This window comes from Cystoisospora suis (assembly GCF_002600585.1).
Source record: "Cystoisospora suis strain Wien I chromosome Unknown contig_639, whole genome shotgun sequence".
Classification (NCBI taxonomy): Eukaryota; Apicomplexa; class Conoidasida; order Eucoccidiorida; family Sarcocystidae; genus Cystoisospora; species Cystoisospora suis.
This window is the reverse complement of record NW_027153440.1, coordinates 1-9,119: the sequence shown is the minus strand read 5'-3', so window position 1 is coordinate 9,119 and position 9,119 is coordinate 1. Positions and strand designations below refer to the sequence as shown.

Sequence of the window (9,119 nt, the reverse complement as noted above, 5' to 3'; positions counted from 1 at the left end):
TACTCCAGCAACTTCCCACGCAGAATTTCTCTCTCTCTCCTCTAGAAAAGACCAAAGGTCATTACCTTCCTTCTCTTCATCTTCAGCCGCAGCAGGTACATCAAGGCCTCCCCTCCTCTTCCTCTCCTCGTACACAGCCGAGGCTTGTTCTCCCCCCCCACCCTGTACTGGATGAGAAAGATGATGATGGATCACTTCCCTACCTACTACCAGAGGAGCCAGAATACCTCGTCCACGAGTCAAATAGCAACAGCAGCAGCGTTATGAATAGTAATACAAATTCGCATTCCTTTCAAGGCCCCGGATCAAGAGAGAGAGCTGCCCTACAGCACTACATGAGTTTAATACGGGAATGCCATCGTAACAAAGATAGCCGAGGGGCTGTAGGCGTTCTCGAATTGCTGCATGCAGAAGGACGTGTGTCTCCGGATACTCAACTTCTCAACTACGTCCTCTTAGTCTGTGCGTCTGCTGGAGATCGCGTCATGACAGGTGCGTCTCGAGGGGGGGATGAACGAGGGTATCAAAGAGACACGCGTTGGGTAGATGGAGGAGATAAAGTCGTAGCAACAGGGAGGGACCCTTGAAGAAAAGAAAGGCGGGATATGCTAGATAGATAGTACGTAATATATCTTCGTCACACACAGTGACCATCGTGTTATATTAGTAGTAGCAGTGGCAGGATGGAGGAGATAGGGACCAGAGAAGAGGGCAGTAGGGAAGAAAAAGAGAGACGTCTCGCAAGTTCAAAACGATGAATTTGGGATGAGGAAGAGGAGAAGAAGACGAGGATGACCAAGACGTGGAGAAGGCTCAAAAGACCCGTGGCAGAAGCAAAGCTAAGAGAAAAAGCCACTCCCCCGCCCCTTCTTGCTTATCTGTAGTAGGGGAAGGAGTAGTCGTCATCGCTAGTTTCATTGAACTGCTCTTTCTTCAAGAGTTCTCAGTTGGGACATTCGAGCAACAAAATCTGAATAGACGTATTCGTGTGTATATACACCTACGCAGAGGGATCTCAGGAGTTGCCTACGGCCCCCACATGACGACTGTATGTGTATGTACCACTGTGACATCTAGATCGATATCTGCATATGTATACGTATTGATATCTACCGATACATACCTCCCTAGAGTTGTGCAAGTGTCATACGTGTATCGGTATATATCTTCATACATATACATTCCATGGAGTCCTTTCGTTCTTTGTTGATTACTTTATTCCCTGTCCTTTTCGTTTCTTTTTTTCTTTCTTTTAAATCGGTAATTCTATCGTTGCTTTTCTTTTGGTCGTGTGTTTTGACTTCAGATCGTCTCTTCGCTTTCATGGATGCGACGGGGCGTGCTGATCTTGTGACGTACAATACCTTATTGAAGAGCTTCACTGCGACAGGACAGCTAGCAGAAGCGGAGCGTGTGTTTGCTATGATGGACGGCGACGGGGAAGACGGCGAAGGTGAAGAAGATGACGATGAAAAGCAGGGACAAGGACAGAGAGCGACTCGTGGTTTGTATGGAAGTTCTTGTGGGGATAATGGAGGTGTGAAAGATGAGAAAGGGGGACAAATGATAAGCGAGGGAACGATGAAAGGAAAGAGAAAAGGAAGAAGAAAAATCGCTCCTGACGCAGTGACTTTTAACCTTCTCGTCAACGCAGCTGTTAGTGCTGGACAGCTTGATCAAGCATGGGGGTATATTGATCGATTGAAGAAAGCTAATCTAGCTGTAAGTTTTAATCGAAGGAAATTCATGCTCTCTCTTCAATGAAGCAACATTTGTCTTATATCGAGGGTTATCAGTTCTCTTTTATGTGCCGTAGTTGCAGTCATTGTTTCATAGAGAGATACATACATATGTAGAGAGAGGGAGACATATAGGATGTGTGTATATATATAGGTGTATGTGGTGTATATTCTCGTAGGCCGGTTGGCTGTTGTATGTGCTTGAAAGTTTCAATAGGAAGAGAGAAGGGGCGTTGCCATGAAAGGAACCTCTGACAAACTCAAGTAGATAGATGCTGCTGCGATCAAAGAAAAGGCGATTCTGAAGAAATCTTCCCTGTTGGTCTGCATGTACATACAGTCGATCGACGCATGCATGGCTCTATCAAAATAAACGGTGACCGCATAGACAGAGGGTGATCAAGTCCAAACTCCCCTTTCCATCTGTTGTCGAGAGAGAGAGAGAGGGAGAGGAGCTGCCTGTGGTTAGGTAGTAGATCAGTTTTGAAGGAGTTGTTCGTATCGTCAGTTCTCATCTATGTATGACGCTTCAGTCGGATACGAGCATCTAGCTGCCCGTCTTGTCTGTGGCTAGCAGGTCACCTGCCATCGTATCGACCCCCCCGTTTCTTCTGTCTGTATGGATGTGTAATCTTCTTGTCTATTCTCCTGATTTACACAGGGTGTTTCTTTCAACTTTTTCATTCTTTTTCTCTTATGTGTGTAAACAGCCTGATAAGTTCACTATAAGCTCAGTGATCAAGTCTCTTCAGCCTGGCCAGAATCGAAACCATACGAAGCGAGCTCTCGAGTTGATGGATCATGTAAGCCCGAGGAGGAAGGACAAGGAAACACCGCCCATCTATAAAAGGGCATGCGTGCATACACCGCGCGGTGGTCTCTGTCTATTCCCATGAAACGCCGTCTATATGTGCTGATTTATATATAAAGGTGTCATACTGTATAGAGGAAGACGGCATCTCTCTTCGATGTGTTGGAGACGTACCCGGTACTCTGGGAGTTCATATGTGTATCTATATATATATATGCGGTCGCATGGAGCTGCATGTGGAGAGCGAGGTAGACTGCTAGAATGCGTGTGAGGGTTAGCTGAGAGACATAGATAGGTAGGTCCCTAGGCAGACAACCGTGGTTATTCTAAGGCTAGACCATGCGCACGCGCTTGCCTGTTCAAACTCAGAAAGGGCAGTGTCTATTAGATGCCGAACTAGCCCCCCACCTTCCGGTGGTCCACAGGAGATTCATACGGATCACGTTACTACGGCTAGGGCCGGCAATGGAGCAAATGTCGATGTGAGAGGCGTGTGTCTCTCGGAGTGGGTAGCCATCGGTCGGTACATCATACATGCGTGGAGACATTCTCGTACACTGTTCGTTTGTATGGGGGACTTTCGGACTGTCTTCTTGAAAAGCCTTTGAATCGACGACAAAGATGATGGGATATGAAGCAGCAAGAAACATGCATAGCATCCGGCTGTTTCTATTCTGAAGCTGCACGCTCAGATGTTCAGCCAAGACTAGATCGATGACAAGCTTACCTTTGCTTCGTGCGGTGTACAGACACACACTTCAGAAGCTATGCATGAAGACACTGGAGTTCTCATGCAGTGAAAGAAAGCCTCTACTCTCATGAACACGGTGTAGGGGCCCCTCATGCCGTTTCACAGGTGTATGGATATAGATAGATATACGAGTCGGCCGAGGGGTATCACGTCGTGTACAGGCTGTTCATGAAGAAAAACGATCGATCTGATTTGCTGCAAGGCCGTGTCGATACCTTTGTGTTTCCCTGGTATCTATGGCATTCCTTAAGAGTTGGGGGTGTATGATGGATGCACTCTCGCCTTGCATTGTATGTCCGTCGTCTTCTGCGTTACTATCTCGCTTGTCTGTTTCTCCTTCATGTGTGTTGATACTCCGCTTAAAGTGCCTTTCTATCCTAATATGCTAGTGACCGATGGAAAAGGACTAAGTTCTTCACTCGTGTTAGATTTCCTGCTTGGATCGTATTATCCCCCTCTCTGTACGACCATCCTGGAGCGAGACATGCAGTTTTCTTCATTCTTTTTTCTAATTCCTCCTGCGTCTTTTCAGATTGATGTATGTGAGGATTTAGTCCTCCTCAGTACGTGTATAGATGCATGCACACGTCTTGGAGATTTACGGAGACTTCGAGAGCTTCTTGCAAAGTTTGACGCGTCGAATCTTAAGCCCAATGCACATGCCTACGGGACTCTCATCAAAGCTTACGGAAGGCTAGGAAATATACGAAAGGTCAGTCAGCGTCGAGACGGTCTCAGGGGTAGGCGTGTAGATATACCCAGTGATATCTGTATACGTTCAAGCTTTTGTATGATGGCCTATAGATACGTATATATTGTCTCCGTTCTCAAACTCGGGGTGATGTTGCGTTTCTTCTCCCTCTCTCTCTCTCTTGGGTTGTTGATCTCCTCGGGGCCAGGAGGGATGCACCTAGGGCCCCGTGTCATCGTGCGTATTCACTCGACAGAAGACTTGGGCAGATATCTGTAAACCAAGTTAAAAAGAAGGAGACATCATGGAAAATCTAGAAGAGGACTAGTGGTGAGGGGGTGGTGGTGTACGTACACAAGGAAGTTATACATGCACATGGATATATGCATACTTTCGACAGCTAAGTATGCATGCGTTTCTATGCACTTCTTTTAGGTTTGGTCGCTGTGGGTCCAACAGCAACAAGAGGGCGTCGAGCCTACGAACTACACCCTTGGCTGTATGATCGATTGCCTTGCGGTAAGCCGTCTCTCTCTGATACTACAAACTAGTCAGAGGTCTAAAGTTAAAGACTTAATTTTTCCTATCTACGCCCCCTGCTTATCTATATATATATATATCTATGGGTCTGTGGAAGTCTCCTGTCTGTCAGCGCCTTCGAACCGTATCATGTATCTCTCTCTCTTTCCACATCAGTGTATCTTCTCTTGTTCTCATCATACGTGTCACGTGAAGGAGTAGGGGGGTGGATGGTATCCACCTGTTGACTGTAGCCGTCGTGAGAGACGCACAACAAGGTGGTGAGCTGTGGGGTGTATATACACCTGATTGTTGCTTGTATTGATCCCTCTGTCTCTCGACATCTGTGAAGTGTATCTCACCGTATTCAGTGAACGGAGGTCAAGACATTCTGGTTTGCAGTTGGCCCTCGATTCTTTGTGCCTGTCTATCTATGTGGATATCTGTCTGTTTGTCTCGTCGGGAAGATGCCGCGACATGAACGGATTGGAGGTCTTCCGTCTCTTTCTCTTGCATTTAGAGAGGACGGCTTCTACGTGTGGGGAGCAGAAGAGAAGGACCGAGGGTGGTCTTAGAGGGTGCTGCTTTCCCACGCTACTGACGTGTGTGTTTCTATAGACATGAGTATGTACATGTATGTATGTAGAGATGATCGTCTTCTGCCCACGTGGTTTTGCCTACCCATCCTTTCTCTATCTCTTGTATACATATATATGATTAGATATGATACGTATTTATGCGTATATCACGTAGACGAGATATACGGAGTGGGGGTGTATGCTATCGTTACTATGTATAGGGTGTGCTCTTATTCTATGGATGTCTCGTCTTTCCCCCTCGTTACTTTCTTTCCATCACCCTCATCATCATACCGTCCTGTTTTGTTTCTTCTCAGACCAACGGCCTAATAGCCGAAGCTCTTCAGCTGTTCAAGAGACTTGTCGAATCAGGTACGGCAGATGCTGTTCTTTTCTCTATTCTCGTGAAAGGTCTATCTCGACATAAAGACAGTGGCGCGAAGATAGCTATGAGGGCATACCGATGGCTAAAAGAAAAGGCATCTATAGAAAAGACAAGGGCGTCTGGCTTTGACTGGAACGACACCGAGAGGAGTATGAAGAATACTAAGAGAAGAGACGGCGGTGACACCGATGTTGAAGATAGCGATGGTCTTGTTCTGCCAACTCGGGACTTCTTAACACGAGAAACAGACGACAAGGAAGGTGGTCAGTCTTATCAAACCAGCAAGGTTCCTCATGAGAATCGAAGAGACGAGAGGATAGAAGAGACAGCAGCAGGTTCTTTATCAGACTTCCCTGGTAGAACGGCAGTCTCCGAAGGGGACCGAAAAAGCGATTTTCTGCGCTCTTTTTCGTCTTCTTTCACATCTCTCAACAAAGGTTTCAAAGGCCTCCAAGGAGAAAATCCTCACCAGAGGACCGGGGGTACAAACGAAGAAAACCAAAAGGAAGAGAGAGAAGTCTTAGATGTTAACTCTTGTTACGTACAAGCTCTCAATACGATTTGCTTCAATTCACTCCTTCATCTGTGCGTCTCAAATGGCAACCTTGAAGATGCCGTCGAACTCTTCAAAGATATGCAAAAGCATCCACGAGCCAAACCTGATCTAGTAAGTATCTCTTCGTGTTCTCTGTGTATCCATACGCACGGGTTGTATGACGAGGAGGAAGACGAGACTAACTGTCTGAAGGGTGTGAGTTGTGTACTTTGTATAGTTTAGTCTCGTCTTTTGGGGTGTCTATGTGTCGAGCGGAGGATATTCTCGAACTTTCTGAGAGATGTCTCGGACGGTCCTTGCATCCTACGTTTAGAATTATGTATGTATATGCGTATGCGTACATGTACGTCGTAAGTATTGATTCGTCTGAGTGAGGTAGAGGTGCGCCGAAGGTGGCACATGTACGTGCGTGTACATGCACGTACTTTACGCATGCATGCAAACGGGCGTATCTGGTGTAGGTACAGCATGGCCCATGAGGGTTTGACGGCTAGTTGGCTATGTCCGTCGTGTGTATGATCTATTGAAGAAGGCCTCCGTATCTCTTTTGGAAGTGAAGAGAGAGATGTGTAGTGAGAAGAAAACAGACAGAGTGATATTCTCCCCTATTGACAGGACGGGCTGCATGCATTCCTATGGTTGTTGAGAGATAGCATCATACCCAGTTTAACGATAGGTAAGTGCGGTGAGGCAATTCCGCTTGAAGGATAGTGAAAGCAATACACGAGACAGGGCGATGAGGTTTCAGAGCCCCGGCTTGAAGGTGGATGGTATGAAGACGATGTTGTATCTCTTCGTATGTTTCTTCTTCAATCATGTCTCTCAGATAACTTACAGCACGATCATCAAGGGTCTCTGTTGCAGCACAGAGGAGAATGCCTTAGAAGCAGCCCTTTGTTTATTCCAGCAAATGCATGGAGACGCGGGGATCGTCCCTGATGCTATTGTCTATAATACCCTCATTCAAGGGGCCGCGACACGGCGGAATGTCCCGCTAGCTGAACTTCTTCTGGTCCATATGTTCGAGAATAATGTCCGGCCTAGCAGTTACACCCTCTGTCAGTGCGTCAAACTTTATGGTAAGTCAGAGCTTTGGAACTCTCCATATGTATGTGTAAAGATCTATATACTTACACAGATACAGCTACACAGAGAGATAGATAGAGAGATAGATACATGGTAGACGTGGAAGGGTCGTTTGACAGAGGTCGTCGTCATGTGTGTGTATAATACATACAGGTAAACAGATAGGTACAGGTAGACAGGTACTAACTAACTATGTTCACGCTTAATGTGTTTTCGATGGAAAATATAGGGAGGACTGCTACGGTGTTGTAGAGAGGCGGTGATGCAGATATCTTTGTATGGGAAGCTACGGACGACGTCGCACGTGTAGAGATAGATATGTATGTACAGGGAATGCGTTGAGCTAGTAGAGATGATGTCTGGCGCAAGCTTGACGGAGGGAAGCTGCGAGAAGCCTTTAGTTTAAAATGGCGAGAGAGCTTCTCTCGTTTTGATGAAAAGAATGAACTGCCGAAGAGGTTCTGGACGAATACGGATACGGAGGATAATGATGAGTATATAGACAAGGACGTGTATGAAAGAAAGTGAAGTTTCTTTTTTATAGAGTGGTTGTCAGATGTTTGTATTCTTATCTGCCGCTGAGGAGGGTGTATTTAGTCGTTTCTCTTCTAGGCATTCCTAGCTGCTAGCTTTTCACCCCTGAGTTCATTCGCCCTCGCAGCACTACAACTGGGATTCTTCACAATTCATGGAGGGATGTATCTGTGTGTTCATACTCAAGCAAGCCTTCTTGTAGACCGCTACAGATATATTATATGTGTTCTATCTATGTCAGCTCCCCATCTTTTCTCCTTCTGTCGTTTCTTACCTATATGTTTACCTTGTCCTTTTGTCTCGGTGTTCTTCTTTCACCTTGGTGCAGGACGCTGCGGCAATTTAACTCGCGCTCTTGAACTGGCTCTTGAGCTCCCAAAGCGATATCGTTTCTCCATGGATAGTTATGTATATACAGCTTTGATAGCTGCATGTACACACAACGGGGCTCCTATTCTCGCAGGCATTCTAGCGCTCCGAGCATCCATAGAACAACAGGAACTCCCGCCTCCTCTCTTTTCACGACTAGCTAATCATCTGCAGGCGAACCGAGACTTTGCAGAGAGAGAGTTAACGTTAGGAATTTATCAGCATCTGCTGCATCCTGATAAGCCTGAAGGTGATGGATTAGTATCTAAGATTCCGGTCCTACGTCATCTTACATCGCGATGTCTCAATAGACCTGACCAAGCTCGAGAGGTCGTTCAAGCTGTAATAAGAGAGCTAAGGAGCTTAGGTGGACAAGTCGATATGGGGGCGTCTTTCGGTAATCCTGGTAGTAGTAGTAGTACAGGCGGTTATGCCGCTCAGACGATGTCGAACTGCCACCGACGGAGTGGCAAGCCCTTCGGGGGAGAAGGGAAAGGGACTGGAGGAGGGGCAGGATATGAAGAAGGAGATGGTTTTAGTAGTGGCTTAACTCATCGCTCGACGAATTCTCATCATAATCATCTGTCTCCTCCGTCACAGAGAGGCATGTATCATGTACCCCCTCGTAGTAGTCCTCATAGGAGAGGGGGTGGAAGTGAACGGTCGTATAATAATATCAATAATAGTAGTAGCAGTCATTATATGTCGAGATGTGGCGGAACACTAGGAAGGGGAGGCGTGGAGAAAGATCGGACGTCTTTCCAAGAAGGGGGGGCAGGGCTGCTGCTGCAACAGCAGCAGCAGTGTCAGCCAGGAGGAAGAGACCTCTCAGGAGTACAGCAATACCAGCATATAGGTGGAGTCGGAGGGGGAGATTACAATAGACGAGAAGCAAATGCAAATTCCTATTCGTACCACCATTCCGCTCCTTCCTCAACAGGCGCATTCGATAGCAATCATCATCGTAGTAGAGTGCATAGTCAACATCAGACTCCGTGGTGGGAATCGAACCCGAGTGCGACTGGTAGTAGTAATGCTACTACAAGTGGAAGAGAGGTCGGGGGGAGAAGAGGAGGGAGAGGGGGGGGATGGCGGGGACA

At 46.7% G+C, this 9,119-nt stretch overlaps 1 protein-coding gene across 1 annotated transcript in view; it reads left to right on the top strand.

The window, feature by feature from the left end:
• CSUI_001585 (uncharacterized protein) overlaps nt 1-9,117 on the top strand; it is a 13,459-nt gene extending 4,342 nt beyond the window's left edge. The window contains exons 1-8 of the mRNA XM_068061790.1: nt 1-492; nt 1,307-1,722; nt 2,450-2,542; nt 3,834-4,013; nt 4,428-4,511; nt 5,407-6,141; nt 6,857-7,109; nt 7,979-9,117. The exon at nt 1-492 is cut by the window's left edge and continues 4,342 nt beyond it. The gene's annotated coding sequence lies outside the window, so the exon portion shown is untranslated. The remainder of the gene's footprint in view (nt 493-1,306; nt 1,723-2,449; nt 2,543-3,833; nt 4,014-4,427; nt 4,512-5,406; nt 6,142-6,856; nt 7,110-7,978) is intronic.
• The last annotated feature ends 2 nt before the right edge of the window (nt 9,118-9,119 follow it).